Below are 20,336 nucleotides of genomic sequence, written 5' to 3' on the forward strand. Positions count from 1 at the left end.
GGGGCCTGGATACTCTCATGTTGTTGCCAGAGAGAAATTCCCACAGGGAAGCTTGCCTCCAATGCAAAGAATAGTTGTGTCAGAAAGAAAACACTTAAAATAAATGGTCAGTGACCTTTGGCGTTGAATAGAAGTGAAAGTGGGCTGAAAGAGAGGAAGAAGCATTTCTGCTATAGTATGAACATTTTTAGTTGTATTATTATACAGTATTTTTGTGGCTTTAGTGCAAAGTTCAACCTTGGGGGTAGAATTTCACTTTTCATAATAAATAGAAGCCTTTTGTAGTCTAATTTCTGCCCCAGTCATCCCAATGTGTATCTCTGACTAAGCTTTGTCATTTGTTTGAAAAATGTTTTTGGCTTCCATCACTTCCTGTAGATCACGCGACATCCTGGAAGTTTTGAATCCCAGAATACACTAGCTTGCTGCATCACAGAAGAGGGCATGACAGGGCGTGTTCACTACTCTGGACCACACACCCCTCATCACAAACTGAATGGAGTGTTCAGGTGGGCCCTCCTATTCTATAGTTTTGGTAAAGCTAAAAAAGACATTGTGCCGGGATTGTACAGATTGCATCGTGTATGGCCATCTTTATACAAGTACATAGTAGGGAATGGATGGAGACACTCAGCTCTCAGGTCCCATTCGCATCTTTTTTTTTTTTTTATTGGGGCATAACAATCACCCTAAAGAAGATACAGAACTTTTTTGGGGGTGGAGCGTGGTGCGTTTTTTAGCACTCTTTTTGATGCATTTGCCACATGACAAATGCATGCCTGTTACCCACGCTTGGGGCGCCATTAACATTTAACAGCAATGCAAGCGTGATGTGCGTTTGCAAAACACATAGCAAAGCACGCATTTTCTATGCAGTTTTCTGTGCATTCAGAAACGTGCAGATGTGAATGGATCCTCATTGTTCTTGTGTAAAACACACCAATTTCACTTGCGGGCCCCCCTTCACACTCAGCATAGTGAGAGTGCACATTTTTTGGCTAATTTTTCCCCTGACAGGCATAACGTAGTCAATTGGCTGCCCAACTCGTGGCAAAGTAGCTCATGGGACATTTTGGCATGTTGTTGTTTGCACAATTTTTACTGTGCATTCTGCTGTGATTGCCACTTACTTTTTTCACGTGGCAAAATGCGTGTTAGCTTATAAGTTTGGGGTGCCATTAACAATTAATGTCCAAAAGGGCAACTAGTTTATTTTAGGTGTATATAGGTGGCTCAAACATTACACTATTTGACTGTACAATCTACTTTAGATTTACCAAAACTATATAAAAGGAGGACACACATCTATCCAATCACTCTGAGTCAAAGCAAGCAGCCCCTTGCACTACATAGTTGATGGTAGATCTAAAAGGAGATTGCACAGATTGTATAATGTATGAACAGCTTTACATACGTGCAAGACACACTTCTCCTGTTTTCTATACTACAGCTCTATTCAAATATGCCAGTGTTGACAGTGTTGCGGTCATGCAATGCTGTACATGAACAATTTTTTTTTATTTTTTGCTAAACAAATTAAAAAAAGACCGAAAATTTTGAAAAAGAACCTTTCTTCCTTTCGGTTATAAAGAGTAATTTCTCCTTCACTGATGTGCGCTGATGAGGCTGCACTGGTGGGCACAGATGAGGCGGCACTGATGAGGAGGCACTAATATACAACACTGATAGGCGGCAATGATGGCCAATAATAGGTGGTCCTGATGGGCACTACTGACAGGCATCACTGATTGAAATTGAAAAGGCAACACTGATGGGCACTGGCGGGCATCACAGATGGAGCTGCACTGATAATCAATGCAATGATAATCAGTGCAGATCCCCCGTCAGGAAAGCCGCTTATCAGCTTTGCTCTACTCACGTGCTGTCAGCATAAGTAGAGGAATGCCAATAAGCGGCACTTCCTAGTTACATGGTGATTGGACAAAGCTGATCACATGGTAAAGAGCCTGCATCATAAGCTCTTTACCGTGATCAGAGATGCATTGTGTCCGAGTGTTACACTGCACCCCCGATCGATACGCTGCACATCCCCGGGGGCGCGCACGAGCGTCACGTTGTGAAGGATGTCATATGACGTCCAGTCACAGCAATTAAACCACCGCCCAGCCGTCACTTTGCTATAGGCTAGGTGAGATGTGGTTAAGGTAAAAAAAAAAACTCCCCACTACCTATCCTACCCACCTCTGTTCCTAAACACTTACCTGACTCCTCTCACCGATCCAGCTCTGTCCCAGCTATAGCACCATTCTCCTTTGTTCCTGGTCTCACAGGAGACACAGATCAACATCTTCTCATCCCACTGTAGTGCAAGCAAACATGACCTACATGATGAGGAGAGTGACAACATTGCAGGAGCAGTGTAGCATCGTTGCCATACTATCACAGCAAGCTGCATTAGGTGGACATGGCACTAGCAAGATCAACAGTTATTTGTGGGACTTTGCAAGGGTGTTCAGAGAAAACCAAGTGCAGATGCACTTAAAATGAAGCGCTGTGGGGGGATTAAAAGCCTGTACTTCCAACACATTGGCAGTGAAAGGGTTAAAGTAATACTGTCGGAAGATACAGTATTAATTACAAAAGCTGCCATTGCTGATATACTTCTGGAAATGCTTTTTGTCTGGCTGTGGTACCGACCCACTAACTTTGAGGCGCTGACCTGCAACATGTGAGCGGATCAGGAAAGTCAAAAGTCCATATCTGCATACTTATTCTGAGTCAATGATACAAAGCAATAAAACAAAAAAGGTTGATTGTTAAGCCAACACGGTAACTACCATTTTAAAGCAGGCTGTGAATTCCACTTTTTAAATGTGCCTCCCTTGCTGAAATACTGCATTAAGGCAAGCCATAGATAAATCAGTTTTCTTTTCTTCCACCACAGATTGAAGGAAAGAAAATCGTTGGATTCCCCCATCAATCAACACAATCGGTATTGACGGGGAATGCCTCCCGCAACGCTATTGTAATCTGCCAGAGGGGTGCGTGGTGCGAGAAGCCTTCCCGGCCAGCAGAATACGATTACTGCTAGTGGCTATAGCCGCTGGCAGTATTTTCATGTGGCATAATCCGACAGGCTGATTGTACCCAAGTCAATCGATGGGTCAACTAGCAGCCTACATGTTTCTTGAATAAAAGAGTATGACCTAGAATGCATAATAAGTCTATCACCTCTTCAATCCATTATGAATGCCGCTGCCAGACTCATCCACCTTACCAATCGCTCTGTGTCTGCCACTCCTCTCTGTCAATCCCCCCACTGGCTTCCGCTCGGCCAAAGAATTAAATTAAAAATTCTAACAACTATGTACAAAGCCATTCACAATTTAGTCCCCAGCTACATCACTAGCCTAGTCTCTAAATACCAACCTACTCGCTCTCTTCGTTCCTCTCAAGACCTCCTGCTCTCTAGCTCCCTTGTCACCTCCTCCCATGCTCGCCTCCAGGACTTTTCCAAAGCCTCTCCAATCCTATGGAACTCCTTACCCCAATCTGTCCGCTTATCTCCTACTTTATTAGCTTTCAGAAGATCCCTGAAAACCCTTCTCTTCAGAGAAGCCTATCCTACCCACACCTAACAACTGTACTTTCATTTTTTTTTCCATCAGCTCATCCCCCACAGTTATTACCTTTTGTCTCCACTTGACCCTCCCTTCTAGATTGTAAGCTCTAACGAGCAGGGCCCTCTGATCCCTCCTGTATTGATTTGTATTGTAAGTGTACTGTCTGCCCCATGTTGTAAAGCGCTGCGCAAACTGTTGGCGCTATATAAATCCTGTATAATAATAATAATAATAAGACTATACAGGTTGCTAATGTTAGGTTGTTGCAAAAATACTTATTTGCAGTTTTAAGTGACTTCAAGTTATTATATAATGCATACACTCAGAATTAGAGTGACTATTCGCACTACAAATCCCATAGTCCCATCTTGGGAGCAAGCAAGAGGGGTGGCTCTGTATCGCAGTCCCCGTTGAACTGGCTGAACTGCGATCCATCTAAGGTCTTATTCTCACGGCTAAATCGGAGCACGTAAATGCTGCCCAGGTGTGTGCAAACAACCGTGGCCGGGTGTTCTGGAAAAAGCAATGACAGGCCGACAGTGGACAAAGCTGTCCACAGGTGTTTGAATGTAGCAGCCTGCGGTTAGGACAGGTGATCATTCCTAGAAAAAGTTATGTGTCTAAAGGCATTCATCTACCCCTTTACAGCAGGTAATTACTCCCTGTGCCATTATTTCCAAACACCGACGCGGTCAATCTGTCATTATTTTGTGCAGGCTTCCCAGCCATGGCTGTCCACACACACCTGGGTTCTCAGGTGCAGTTTTTAGCAACTACTTTGCCCCACCATAGCCCATTTATCAATGTGAATGAGGTTTTAGGCTTTAAAAGCACAAGCTTGTAAAATCGGCAGTTACAATACAGACCCGGACAACATTTTTCATTCCACTCAAGTGCTTTCCCTTTACCACTATTATTCCTTTATACTGGCTTTTGAAATTTACAAATGCAGCAATTTAGAATTTTGCTGAAAGTTTTGGCACTGTGAAAGATAAAATACTGCATTTCATGAACTATATAGTATAAACCAAAATGAGGGACAAATGAGGAGGAAAGAAGGACAGTGGGACTTTGTTCCAAATCAGAGACAGTCCCTCTAAATCAGGGACAGTTGGGAGCTATGGCCATGGCCTACATGAGTGGCAACACTGCTCTTAAATCAGTGCAGTATTGTTACCACCCCATCTCAGGAATATGCATTAGATGGACTTCACTGGCAGGCTCAGCAGGTATTTGTGAGAATTCGTAGGGGAAGTAAAGGAAAACAATTTTATAATTCAGACTGAGCAGCTTTTGGTGGGTAATAATCTAGAACAGACTTTCTAAACCTTTTTATCTTAGAAGAACAAATAATTTTCATGTCTTGGTGAATCCCTGCTTCTGTGTTTTAGCCAGCCGGCTGTTTTTGTTAATGCGAGTTATGCTCTTCTAAAGTGTAAGTGCAATTCTTTTTACACAATACGGTAAATCAATTAGTACGATATCACTATGTTGAGCTTTTTTTCTCATGTGGTTTGGGGTCCCATTGGAGCATTGTCGGGATAAAGAGTATAGTCTACACTTTTATCCAGAGTGGTGGGATAGTTCTGTGATCACCCTGGTCAGGGTATTTGGCCACATGTGCATCTGAACCCTTTAGTTGGAGGGTCCACGGTTTTCCATATTAAAGCGGAAGTCCATCCACCCCACGAAAAATTAAAAAAGTCAGCAGCTACAAATACTGCAGCTGCTGACTTTTAATATTAGGACACTTACCTGTCCAGGGAGCCTGCAATGTCGGCACCACAGCCGCTCTTCGGATCATCTGCCGGGTGCAGCAGCCGCCATTTCCAGTAAGGGAACCTGGCTGCGCATTCCTGAAACGCAATGCGCTAATTGGCCTGGCAGCGGAGGGCCTGAACTTCCAAGAGACAGCGCGCGGCCCCGTCTCCCAGTAGTGGGGAAGTGGACCTGTCAAAAACAGGTCCCCACTCCCCCCTAAAAGGTGTCAACTGTGGCACCGCAGGGGGGGGGGGGGGGGGGGGGACAAACAAGCGGAAGCTCCACTTTTTGGTGGAACTCCGCTTTAAGGTGGTGGTGATACACTTTGGAGATCTATTGGTGATTGGACATTTGAGCACTACATTTGAATATTCATGAAGAGAAGTCACTTATCCTATATGAACTTTATGAATTTTTATGTATGAGCTATATCACTGTATCAATGGCCTGGTGATTTTTGTTATTGATCTTTTCATAGAGGTCTCTCTACATAGCACATGGGATCTTATTTCACTGAAATATTTATATCACATGGGTTGATGGTGTTCGATTTATGTAACTTTATTATTTCTTGAGTTCAATATGTATTTTAGCACTGCTATTTTTTTTTTTTTTTTTTAGATAAATTGAATCCCTGCTAAAACCAATTAATTGGGGATCAGTGGGAAAAAAAAATGGACCTTACATTGGGGTCAATGGGACGCATGACCTCCTTACAGTGATGGTCAGAATGCGACCCTTACAGACAGCTAAAAAGATTATCGTGTCATGCCAATGACTCTGCCCAGTGGTGTTGGCCTAGGCTGTATGCAGGCGCCATCAAATGAGAGTTCAACCAGTCACAACTCACGATGCCCTTAGCAAGCTTTGGATGAACCCTGGGTTTTCATGCAACCCTGATTGAGAATGGCTGATAGAGAAAAATGCTGCATATTTCAAATAGGAATGGGAATTGTTTTTACCATTGTTGAAAAATTACCATCATGTTTTATTTGAATTTAATACCATTGTTGAAAAATAACCGTATTAGGTTTTATTTTTCTGTTTTAAAAATGGTAAAGCAACAATACTGCACATTTATACACAGTACTTGAATGCAGTCTATTTGCAAAAATTACATGCAGAGGAGTTGAAGCGGGGATGAATCACAAATATCTCTAATATCAGATTGTTCTCACAACCTTGATGATGTAAAATGTGATTTAAAAGAATACCATTGTAAGCTCTCCATGCAGAACTTCCCTCAATCTGACATCTGCTGTGCGGAGGATTTTGCAAACATAATATAAAGACAAACTATACAAAAATCACTCTTTGGTTCAATTATTAATTCATTCAAAATACAGGAAGTAATATTTCAATCAGTGGAATTACTTTATCTTCTGCATGCCAATAAGGGCTCAAAATATGCTGCATTCAGATCCATACTGCATACAGTCTTCTGCAGATCTGAAAACTGCAAATCTGATTTTATACATAATTTATGCAGCATGCATGTAAATGTTAAAGCGGAGTTCCCCCCGTCCCCTCCAATACCACATTTTGGGTGGGTGGGGGCCAGGGACCTGTTTTTGACAGGTACCCATCCCCACTTTAGTCGTACCTCATCGCTGCAAGGTCCATCAGAAGTTCGGCCCCCCTCGGCTGTGTTCGTGTCCGCTCTGCTTAGGGTAGCGGATACGGACCTGTCATCCGCCTGCTCAGTGGGGATCAGCAGTTTCCATGCTGAGCAGGCAGATTCCGCTTGGATGGATCCACTCCATCTGAAAGGGGCGCCTTTTTGTAAAGATCTAGTTGCGTTGCTTAGCAAAAGACAACTGGGCAGGGCTGACATCATTCAGTCTACAAAAATTCTGTGTGTTTTCAGCCCACAATCAGGCTTAAGAGCTAAATGTATTTCTGGCAGATCAACAGGAATTTTTCTGTACCTGCAGACTTTTAAAGTCATTATAAACTTTACAATCCGCACCTTGTGTTTTTCACCTGCATGAGATGTGCACTGATTATGTAGTTTTATGGTGTCATTTGTTGCCCTGTATGCATAGTCTATAGTATAGTAATTCTTCACATTCCTGTGTCAACATTTCTTTTTGTGTTCAAACATAAGGCATGCATGCCGCAAAGCACTGCATGACCTCTGTCTGTAGTGTGAGAACTGACATTTCCTGTGAAGAAACTATATATCCCACAATCCATGGGTCTCTCAGTCTCTGCTGAATCTCTCTCAGTCACCTGCTCTGCAGATGAGAACTACACAGTAACTAGACCTGACACAGGCAGTGCAATTAACAGAGATCACCATGCTGGAAGAGATGCATTTTATCACATTCACACTCCCACATCTATGATACAACACAGGAAATGGCTAGGTTTGCATTGGACGCTGTGTGACCCAAAACAAGAAGTTGGTTGTCCCTGTAGTGAATAGGCACAGGCAATCTGCAGCCATACATGCATATGAGAGAATCAATCAGCCATGATGCTACAGACTGCAGTCACAACATGTGGGCCCATCATTATAAAGTAAGTCAAAAAAGCAACATGGGGTCTAGAACTACATGAATACTTAGTTACAACATAGTTACAAAAAAAAAGATTTACCCCCCTTCATAACCAGGCAATTTTTTGCTATACGGCACTATGTTACTTTAACTGACAATTGTGCAGTCAGGCAAGGCTGTACACAAATAACATTTATATCCTTTTTTTCCCCACAAATAAAGCCATTTTTTGTGGTATTTGATCACCACTGGGTTCTTTATTTTTTTCTCTATAAACAAAAGACCGAAACTTTTGAAAAAAAAAAAAAAAAACACAACACAATTTTTTACTTTCTACATATCCAATAAAAAAAAATGTAAACAATCACATTTCGTCATAAATTTAGGCCAATATGCATAGATCCAAAAACTGTCCTTGATTGGAAGAAAGTCCCTCTGTCCTCCTCATTTGTCCCTCATTTTGGGCCAATCTATATAGTTGTGTAAAAAATGCACTATTTATCTTTCAAAAAGTGTTTTCCAGTTCTAAACCTTTCATCCAATTTCTAAATTGCTACATTGTAAGTTTCAAAAGTCAATATAAAAAGAAATAGTAGTGGTAAAAAAAAAAAAAGCACCAGTGAGAACGAGCGCTCTATCCTGTCTTTCTCCTCGCCGATCAGCATGTGCTAGCATCAGCACAGTCAGCGCGCTCCCTACCCAGAACAGCATAATCACACATATACACACACACTAATTATATATAATCACACACACACACACACACACACACACACACACCCCTCACATTTTTGTAAATATTTTACTATATCTTTTCATGTGACAACACTTTGCTACAATGTAAAGTAGTGAGTGTACAGCTTGTGTAACAGTGTAAATTTGCTGTCCCCTCAAAATAACTCAACACACAGCCAATAATGTCTAAACCACTGGCAACAAAAGTGAGTACACCCCTAAGAGAGAATGTCCAAATTGGGCCCAAAGCGTCAATATTTTGTGTGGCCACCATTATTTTCCAGCACTGCCTTAACCCTCTTGGGCACGGAGTTCACAAGAGCTTCACAGGTTGCCACTGGAGTCCTCTTCTTTAGCAAGGCAGTGGTCGTCTTGGAGATATGTTTGGGGTCGTTATGTTGGAATACCACCCTGCGGCTCAGTCTCCAAAGGGAGGGGTTCATCCTCTGCTTCAGTATATCACAGTACATGTTGGCATTCATGGTTCCTTCAATGAACTGTAGCTCCCCAGTGCCGGCAGCACTTATGTAGCCCCAGACCATGACACTCCCACCACCATGCTTGACTGTAGGCAAGACACACTTGTCTTTGTACTCCTCACCTGGTTGCCGCCACACAAGCTTGACATCATCTGAACCAAATAAGTTTATCTTGGTCTCATCAGACCACAGGACATGGTTCCAGTAATCCATGTCCTTAGTCTGCAGCAAACTGTTTGCAGGCTTTCTTGTGCATCATCTTTAGAAGAGGCTTCCTTCTGGGATGACAGCCATGCAGATCAATTTGATGCAGCGTGGGGGGGGGTATGGTCTGAGCACTGACAGACATAATCCCCCACACCTTCAAACTCTATAGCAATGCTGGCAGCACTCATACGTCTATTTCCCAAAGACAATCTCTGGATATGACGCTGAGGATGTGCACTCAACTTCTTTGTTCGACCATGGCGAGGCCTGTTCTGAGTGGAACCTGTTAAACCACTGTATGGTCTTGGCCACCATGCTGCAGCTCAGTTTCAGGGTCTTGGCAATCTTCTTATAGAACAACAATTCTTTTTTTCAGATCCTCAGAGAGTTCTTTGCCATGAGGTGCCATGTTGAACTTCCAGTGACCAGTATGCGAGAGTGAGAGTGATAACACCAAATTTAACACACCTGCTCCCCATTCACACCTGAGACCTTGTAACGCTAACGAGTCACATGACACCGGGGAGGGAAAATGGCTAATTGGGCCCAATTTGGCTATTTTTTTTACTTAGGGGTGTACTCATATTTGTTGCCAGCGGTTTAGACATTAATGGCTGTGTATTGAGTTATTTTGAGGGGACAGCACATTTACACGGTTCTACAAGCTATACACTCACTACTTTACATTGTAGCAAAGTGTCATTTCTTCATGTTATCACATGAAAAGATATAATAAAATATTTACAAAAATGCGAGGGGTGTACTCACTTTTGTGAGATAGTGTGTGTGTGTGTGATTATATATAATTAGTGTGTGTGTATATGTGTGATTATGCTGTTCTGGGTAGGGAGCGCGCTGACTGTGCTGATGCTAGCACATGCTGATCGGCGAGGAAAAAGACAGGATAGACAGGACTCACTTTTGTGAGATACTGTTATATATATTTTTTTTTATTATTAATTTTATACACACATACGTGATTCTGCACAGTCGGCCCGCAGTAAAGCTACAGTGCGCGGTCAGCAAGTGGATTTATAGTAGGTGTTCACTGTTTGAACCCAGTTGCATGTTATGAGTGATTTCAGGTTAATGCAGCAGCTACTCTCCATCTGCTGTTATCTAATGTGAATATAGGTTTATACATTTGTTTAATGAGGGGTTAAGATATTGTTCCTAGGGGCCGTTTGGTGACTTTGTCCGCCACGTATGTCAGATCAAGCCTTGGGACTTTTAATACATTATTAAATGGATAAGAAATTTTTACCTCTGTCTACCTTGTGTCTAGGTTTTTTACACACATTGGCCACAAAATAACTTACAACCCCCCCCCCCCCCCCTTCAAAAAAAAAAAAAAAAATTGCAATAAGAGCTACATCAATTTACTTCCTGATGTAACCTTCCTCTACTTAAATGTGAGAAGCAATATCCACTGTGAGTGCAACCACTCTTCACTTATAATCAGTCTCAATCTTTTCAACATGGAGAACCCCATGAAATAACTTTCAGGTCTCAAGAAACCCCTGCTCAAAATATATTTTTAGTAAAAATAAAACTATGAATGATATTATAATACCTGAAAAGAAATGCAGACAGTAAAAATGGTTACGTTCCCTCACATTGGTGGTCACTGGAGAAGCACTCCCTCATAATGGTGGTCACTGGAGAAGCACTCCCTCATATTGGTGGTCACTGGAGAAGCACTCCCTCATATTGGTGGTCACTGGAGAAGCACTCCCTCATATTGGTGGTCACTGGAGAAGCACTCCCTCATATTGGTGGTCACTGGAGAAGCACTCCCTCATATTGGTGGTCACTGGAGAAGCACTCCCTCATATTGGTGGTCACTGGAGAAGCACTCCCTCATATTGGTGGTCACTGGAGAAGCACTCCCTCATATTGGTGGTCACTGGAGAAGCACTCCCTCATATTGGTGGTCACTGGAGAAGCACTCCCTCATATTGGTGGTCACTGGAGAAGCACTCCCTCATATTGGTGGTCACTGGAGAAGCACTCCCTCATATTGGTGGTCACTGGAGAAGCACTCCCTCATATTGGTGGTCACTGGAGAAGCACTCCCTCATATTGGTGGTCACTGGAGAAGCACTCCCTCATATTGGTGGTCACTGGAGAAGCACTCCCTTATATTGGTGGTCACTGGGAGAACTCTTATTTTGGTACATATAACTAAAAAGATCAGGTGGCTGCTTATCTAAGAAGAGAGATATAGTTCTTTGCTCAAGGTTTCCCACCTCTGGGAAAACCATGGCTGAGAAAGGCTGCTTTAAATATTTTACCAATAATAAGTCACGCTGAATACTAAATTAGTGATACATATATTAAAGTGACTTAGTGCAAACTAATGCATAAAAAAAATGATTAATCAAAATGATGAAGGATTCAAAGTCCATGCAAATTATCGATCAATAAATATAATGATGTGACTCGGTGCAAACTGATGCATAGATATGTGATTAACCAAGATAGAGGATTAAAAGTCCATTCAATTAAAGATAAAGATGTGGTTAAAGTAATGAAAGGTAAAAAAGTCCATTCAAATTATCAATCGATATCCTTGGTCCGATTATCACACACAACACCCGAGTAGTGTTGTCACTAAAGTCACCTTAATATATGTATCACTAATTTAGTATTTAACGCAACTTGGTAAATTGTTTCTGTATGTGTGTATCTAGCAGCAAAGTCGCAGCTGTTCATGTTTTATTAAAGTGTGTTTGATATTTTAATTACAGGACAGTGCAGTAACTATAAATTATACCTATATTTGCTTTAAATATTACCAAACAAAACCAACCTGTTTTAGTCATCATCGCCAAAGGACAAGTCACACTCTATTTGTGGATATGGAAATTGGTGCGACTCCGAGTTGCACCAGTTTAAAAAAGGTTCCTGCACTATTTTTGACTATTTCATTTGCGACTTGCATTGTGACATCTGTGCAAAAATAACAGATGTTGGTAAGCCTCACATGAAATCGCACTAATCGGCTGCTTTGAAATTGTACAGAAGTATCATGATTTCATACCGCATTCAGTGTGATCAGGGCTAAACCCAAACAATATTGCATGGGTAGTTTGGTTTCCTCCCACACTCATGCTAATAGGTTAATTGGCTCCTGTCTAAATTGGCTTTAAATTGATGGTGCTTTAAATTGATGGTGCTTTAGAAGTACTTTAGAAGTACCTGTAATAAATAAATATATGTGTATGCAAGTTATCATCAGTCATAAAAAAAAAAAAAAAAAAAGCATCTCTTAAAAACATGCAAAAAAAAGGCACACGCATACTTTAGAAGTATACTGACCCCCTTTCAGTCTGCATCTATTGGGTCCTTGGACCTTTTTCAAAAGTGTTACTGCAGCTCGTTTGGCTGAACGAACTGCACTCCTATGACAAGTTTTCAGCTGACAGTGGACTAAAGCCCGCTGTTGTCTGATGTCACAGAGCAGGTCCAGGCTGGGGAAAGATCACGACCATATGGTCGGGATCCACCCAGGAGCCTAAACCGACACCTGGCTCAGCCTCTCAGTGAGCTGCAGAGAGCCTGAGCCAGGGACTCCCGACCCCTCCACAGCCCAGTGCTCCAGCCCACTGACAGTCACCAGCTCTCTGCTCACTGAGAACTGATGCTGCATCCACTCAAGTATATTTTTCCAGAATCATACAAACCCATACTTCTCTTTCAAGCTGCATTCACACAAGAGAGTTTCAAAGCCACGCATTTTTACAACGATTTTGCCGCGATTTTCTTCAGGTCACCAATGTAAAAGGCAGAAAAATGCCTGTAATCTGCCCCAAAGAACTCATGTTCTTTCTTGAGCTTAGGGCATTTTTCAGGCATTTTGCTTCAGGTGACAAAACACTCAAATGTGAACAGGTGTCATTGAAATGAATGGGATTTAGCTTGTTGGGCATTTTATGAGCTGAAAACGCTCAGGTGTGAATGCAGCTTTAAAAGCAATGTCATATACCGTCCAGCTTATCCCCTTTTTAAAGCGAAACTAAAGCCATCGATTTAAAAACAGTTACATTCCCCGCATGCCGGGATTGCTAACCGTCACTCTTGTGCTCTCAACCAAAATGTCAAACCATCAAATGGTTGGTGTCAGAACTGATCACATGTGCAGCAAAATGGCAGTTGCCATTTTGGGATGGGAGCTTCCTTGGCTGAAATGGATAGGAGGGTTCAGTTCCGCATTAAGTACTGCGCATACTTTCACACATTACTTTGGTTGGTTTATGTGTTTTATGTCACAGAGAGGGAATTCGAATGAGTGTGCATCTATTAAAAGCAGCAAATCCGCAATTATGTTTTATATACATAGTCAAACATTTAAACAATCTCATAAACAGATACTACACCGTGTTTACACTCAAAGGATATACACTGGGATTTGTAATTGGCCAAATTGATTTGGTTAACAGGAGTTGTATACAAGCTTCTGCGTGACCTAAACATTCCATTCAATTTTGTGCTGTAAATCCTGCATTATGTACAGAACATTCCAGGATAGAGAATTGATTCAGCTATACAGCTGAGCAAATGCTACCAACATTTAACTCATTACTACAGTCTTGCCCTGGACACCTTTCCTTTCGTGTTGGAGAAAGTAATCAACTGCAGAGAATGAATTGATGTTACAATCCAATACAAATACCACAGCAGAGAATCTGAGCGATAAACACTACTAATCTGCCCTCACCTTGGTATTAAACAGATTTGTGAAGATTAGAGCTGTTACTCAACTTGTTTTCAGTCGTGGCACCTTTAAAAGTTTGCAAAATCTCAAGGCACCCAGTCTAAAATGTAAAAAAATGTAAATGTTACATATCAATGGGAAACCTGAGCCTGGGACGATGCACACAACCGCCTCGATAAAATGAAAGATCAAAAGTCCTCCTATCTCAATAGAGGCAACACCATACATGAGAGCTCCATCATATCAGAGGACCCAAATCACACAGTCCCTCCATCAAACAGGACCCCCCCCAATCACACAGTCCCCTCTTCAAATCAGCTTTGACTCTAGTAGGAGGTCTGGAGATGGTGGACTTCCATCCTATCCTGAATGCTGGAGACAGGCCTGCGTACCACCTGCCCAGGATCAGGGTCATCATCAGGCTGGCATCAACACCATTGCAATGAATGATGCTGTGCATCCTAGAGCGTCGCTGCTTGTTATGGTGTTAGAGGATGACCTGCCCGCACCATGGCAACTGATCACACTAATCCAGGGCAAACTAGGTTGTGTGCTTGTGGCACCCTGGAGGAGTCCAAACACCACCCTGGTTGAGAAACATTGAATTAGAGCAAAGGAAAAACAGGACTGTACTTAACAACCAATCAGTTATGTGATTAGATTCTCCAACAGCAACTAGCAAAAAAAAAAAAAAAAAACTAAAAAGGTTAGTTCACCTTTATAATAAAGAAAGTAGGGGGGTGGTGGTTGCGCTGTGATAGGAAGGGAATGAAGGGAGGAGGAAAGGGGCTACACTAAAGTGCATGTGACAAACATACCAGATGACCTAAAAACATCAAAAATAGGTAAGAACAGAATGGGGAAGGAAGCTGGCATGTGCAAATGAATGGTGAACTACATGGGAATACCACTTAATAGTGTATGAAGAAAGTGCTAACATAAAGCAACAAAGAAAATATATTACAATACATATCAATAAACAGTGCACATGAGTATGAAAAGCAGCCAGACAAGTGCAAAATACCAAAGGTGATCATATACAATTCCTGTAAAACGTGTAGAATATGCTGAAGAATATATCATATCAACACACTAAGTGCATGAATAAACAAATAAATAAAAACATAAAAAAAAAAATATATATATATATATATATATATATATATATATATATAATAGTCCCGGTGGTAAGTGTTGTAAAAAACCAAACACTTGGCAGTTAACAAGTATGATCCAAACATAAAATAAAAATTCACATACAAAAGACAATAAAAAATACTATAAATAATATCACAAAAATGTAACAACAGTCCCGCCACCAGATGTGACACTTCTGAATGAAAATCCAAAACACAATGGTGTAAAAGAAGGGAGGGGAGTGATCTTCAGTGGGGGCACCTCCGTGTCCACAGGCCCCTTACCTTACAGCTGTAAGGTATACAGCATATATGTTTGAAGCCCAGCAGATAGTAAAATCCAAAAATGCAGCATATGGCGTTGCTCAAAGATGCGGTGTATAATATGCAGGAAAAACAAGATAAACAGCATATGGTGTAATTCCGTTTGATGTGGAGAACACAGGAGGGGAGGAAAAGCAGGAAGAGGGGGAGAGAGGGGGGGTTGCACTCACTTGTGACCAATGAGCGCAAGCCTCAACCCACGAGCGCCGAGCTCGTATAATCCCAGCTGCTGGCCAAGGACCCTCCAACGTATCTACGCCTCCTGCTCCTCACCGCCCGTCATGCAGCGTTACACAGTGCAGTATAAAAACAAAGAACCGCACATAGCGTGATCCCATATATTTAACACTTTAATGAATGAGCCAGAATGTCATACACTTACATACGACAGCTGGAGGGTAATGTCTCCACGAGCGCCGTGCTTGTCACATCAGCTGTTGTGTGGCAATGTCCCGTGCTCCTAACGCGTGTCGTCACGTCACGTGACTTCTTCAGAGGAGGAAGTCACGTGACGTGACGACACGCGTTAGGAGCACGGGACGTTGCCACACAACAGCTGATGTGACGAGCACGGCGCTCGTGGAGACATTACCCTCCAGCTGTCGTATGTAAGTGTATGACATTCTGGCTCATTCATTAAAGTGTTAATTATACGGGATCACGCTATGTGCGGTTCTTTGTTTTTATACTGCACTGTGTAACGCTGCATGACGGGCGGTGAGGAGCAGGAGGCGTAGATACGTTGGAGGGTCCTTGGCCAGCAGCTGGGATTATACGAGCTCGGCGCTCGTGGGTTGAGGCTTGCGCTCATTGGTCACAAGTGAGTGCAACCCCCCCTCTCTCCCCCTCTTCCTGCTTTTCCTCCCCTCCTGTGTTCTCCACATCAAACGGAATTACACCATATGCTGTTTATCTTGTTTTTCCTGCATATTATACACCGCATCTTTGAGCAACGCCATATGCTGCATTTTTGGATTTTACTATCTGCTGGGCTTCAAACATATATGCTGTATACCTTACAGCTGTAAGGTAAGGGGCCTGTGGACACGGAGGTGCCCCCACTGAAGATCACTCCCCTCCCTTCTTTTACACCATTGTGTTTTCATTCAGAAGTGTCACATCTGGTGGCGGGACTGTTGTTACATTTTTTTGATATTATTTATAGTATTTTTTATTGTCTTTTGTATGTGAATTTTTATTTTATGTTTGGATCATACTTGTTAACTGCCAAGTGTTTGGTTTTTTACAACACTTACCACCGGGACTATTATATATATATATTTTTTTATGTTTTTATTTATTTGTTTATTCATGCACTTAGTGTGTTGATATGATATATTCTTCAGCATATTCTACACGTTTTACAGGAATTGTATATGATCACCTTTGGTATTTTGCACTTGTCTGGCTGCTTTTCATACTCATGTGCACTGTTTATTGATATGTATTGTAATATATTTTCTTTGTTTCTTTATGTTAGCACTTTCTTCATACACTATTAAGTGGTATTCCCATGTAGTTCACCATTCATTTGCACATGCCAGCTTCCTTCCCCATTCTGTTCTTACCTATTTTTGATTGATGTTTTTAGGTCATCTGGTATGTTTGTCACATGCACTTTAGTGTGGCCCCTTTCCCCCTCTCTTCATTCCCTTCCTATCACAGCGCAACCACCACCCCCCTACTTTCACTATTGTTTTGTCTGTTTGGAGCAGTTTTTTACGTGTTGCAGCAGTGTCCCTTTTAGTATAGGAGTCTGCTAACAGCGCAGGAGTTCTTTCCACTGTTTCACCTTTATAATAAAATTTGCAGTGCAGTCAGGGGCGCACAGTAGTTCACAAATCATGCTGCCATATAGAGAAATTGGGCTTCTTTTTCAGACAGTGCATTAAATGGTACCAATGTTTAGGACATTATGTGCTGTGACATTGCAAGGCCCTGCCATGTTGTGAGTTTAGGAAACAAAGGCAGAATGACACAGGATTCTCAAAGTTGCAGTTTGAGAAGCTCTGGCGTGTTTATTATGAGTGGAGAATACGGTTTTGTAAATTTCCTCTGTGTTTTGTAATCCTTGACTGGGGCCTGGTGTTTGAAGATTCCAAGGTGTCTTTGGTGGGACCGAACCTTCAATCCTCTGTCTGGGTTTTGCTGGACACCTGTGGCCTGTGTACAGTTTGTATGTTGCCATGCTGGTTTGCTGGTTCTCTTAAGGTCTTCAATGTCCTTTTGTTTCGCGCATCAAGGCCTTCGGGTAAGACTGCGTAGGCTAAGCATTTTAATAAATAAATAGTCATTATAGCTAAGGGCTGCCATTTGGAGACAGAGCCCTGTCTGGCAAGCTGGGTGTTCCTACTGGAGACTGCATCCCTTTTTGGGGGGATTCCTTGTCAATGGACTGTGAAAGTTGGGACAGCTGCGCAGGTCTGGGAGGCCAAGAAAGCTGAGGCAGGGAACTGGTGGGAATCTGGAAGTCGACTGTTATATTGACTTGTGTACAAGCAGCCTGCCCATTCATGAATCTAAATTCAGCCAGTCCCTGTTGAACCAGCCGAATTTTAGTCTATATATGGCCAACTTTAGGGAGTTATAGATCACCTGCATTATGACAGCTAACTCTTTGTAACTGCCTAACCCAGCCAACCATTCTCAACCAGAGTTTCATGGAACTCTAGAGTTCCTCCAGAGGTTGGTAGAGATTCCTTGAGCTGTGGCAGATTGACCTCCTATTTGATGTTATCTGCATAGTTCTGGTGTCAACGCCAGTTGCATGAAGCCAATGATCTTTTTAGTTATCCACAGGGGTTGCATTCTTTCCAATAACCACCAATGAATTTCGTTTTAGTAAAGGATCCTTGAGACCTGAAAATTATTTCAAGGGTTCCTCCAGGGTAGAAAGTTTCAGAGAGGCTAGCCTCACTATAATAATCAATGTGAGGTCAGTAAGTTGACAGCACAGAAACTGTCAGACTTCAGGTAACTTCTGACCTCCAGAGAAAAGCTGAAGCAACCGGATCAAAAAGATGAAAGGCTAAAGGGCCATTTTTTTCTTCATCTCAATTCAGAACATGTGTGTTCTGATGCATTTTGCCACGTTCCAGGTGCATTCCATACAAAGAAATGCAGCGTGTTCTACTTTTGTAGACTGCACTGAAACACACTGCGCTGGTGTGAACTAGGGCCATGGAAATAAATGGAAAACCCTGTGCATGCGCTATTGATGCAGAATAAAAACGCACTGGATTGTATCTGGTGTGAACCAGCCCTTAGTTCAGGTTTTGGACAATGTTTCATGTTACAACCATACTTAGGGTGTAACAATGGATGAATACATAAATAATTCCCCAAACCCCCCCCCCCCCCTTAACTAAATTGCAGGGTTCTTCTTTAGGATGAAACTTGTATTCTTCTAAACACTGAGTAGCTGTGAAGGGCTCTGCACTCACTGGCATTGCTCCCGGTGTATTATCACTGAGGCAGAGGGACTGCGCACAGCTCCTCTGGAGACCCCCCCTCCCTTACCCCCTTGTAGTTCAGCTGTACTTCCTCTAGCCCAGGACCATACCTCCATGCGGACCTCAGGCTGGGGACAAGCACTGATGCTTTGCACCTGTGATGCACTGATTGTGGGTGCAAAGCTTTGCAGTCTTCAATGCAAAAAAATATGCACTTTAATCGTAAGATCAGTGTTGCTGCATTTACATCTTCTTTCCTAAAGTTAAACAAGTGGGGCAAATCTAAACATTTCATTCACAATTATAATTTAAAACTTAGAATTATGTTTTCCTGTAATCAGGAAACAAGAGGCTGTGGTCCTACATAGCTTAAGCTGAAATGACCTTATAACCATAACAAAACGTCCTCATCAATCAAATGCACTTCTGAGGGCACCTATTAGGGCAGTGTGCTGTCTGGCCATTCAAGAACCAATCACAATGCAGCTTTAAACTCTACCTTTATATAGTATTCCTCATTCACACAAGGTGGAAAATGCATACATTTAATAGCTAGTTCTAGTTAGTATAATTACTCACTAGTGAGGCTGTGTAGATAATGATGGATGCTTGACTAAGGCTTAGATCGTCCCATGTATGGCCATGTTCACATCGAGCATTTTATTAGTGTGAGATATTTGGTATTCACACCGCATGCCATGTCAGTGGAAGTGCTAAGTAATGGATTTGTGGTTTATGTAGAGAAGTTAAAATCCAAATGGATACAACCGCTGCCGTGTAACTTCCACATTGTTTGCTAATCTGCTAGGACAAAACATTGTGACGGAGCAGCAGTAAAAAGTTGTCTGTGCCAGCAGGGGCTGGGTGGGATTTAGTCTCTTGCTTTAGAATGCTTTATTGAAGCTTTTGTAGAAAAACAGGATTAGGAGTTCAGTCACAAGAGGATACGCTATGCTTGTTTGCTACAAATTCAAAAAATCATATATTTTACCTGGCCTGCATTAAAAGGAACCAGTACTTTCCGGTCATTCAGACTTTATAAAGAATGCAACAAGAAATGTAAGGGTGCAATTAGGGCGGCTAACATAGAACACGAAAGACACATAGCGGAGGAGAGCAAAAAAAATTCCAAGAAATTCTAAAAGTAGGTAAACAGTAAAAAAGGGAAGACAGATCATACTGACCCCATAAAGAGTGTGGAAGGACATCTGGTTACAAAGGATGGGGAGATGGTGAAGGTATTGAATTTATTTTTCTCCTCAGTCTTCACGAGGGAATCGGGGGGCTTTAGTAACCAAAACTGCAATGTTTATCCTCATGACACATCACAGGAAGCACCCTCATGGCAAACAGAGGACAGAATTATGCCCCGTACACACGGTCAGATTATCCGATGGAAAATGTCCGATCGGAGCGTGTTGTCGGAAATTCCGACCGTGT

The 20,336-nt window shown here is 42.1% G+C and overlaps 1 protein-coding gene across 3 annotated transcripts in view; it reads right to left on the bottom strand.

Moving 5' to 3' along the window:
• The window catches only part of SH3KBP1 (SH3 domain containing kinase binding protein 1), a 529,030-nt gene that overhangs the window by 477,926 nt on the left and 30,768 nt on the right, over positions 1-20,336 (bottom strand). The window lies entirely within an intron of this gene.

This window comes from Aquarana catesbeiana, linkage group LG02 (assembly GCF_042186555.1).
Source record: "Aquarana catesbeiana isolate 2022-GZ linkage group LG02, ASM4218655v1, whole genome shotgun sequence".
Lineage (NCBI taxonomy): Eukaryota > Metazoa > Chordata > Amphibia > Anura > Ranidae > Aquarana > Aquarana catesbeiana.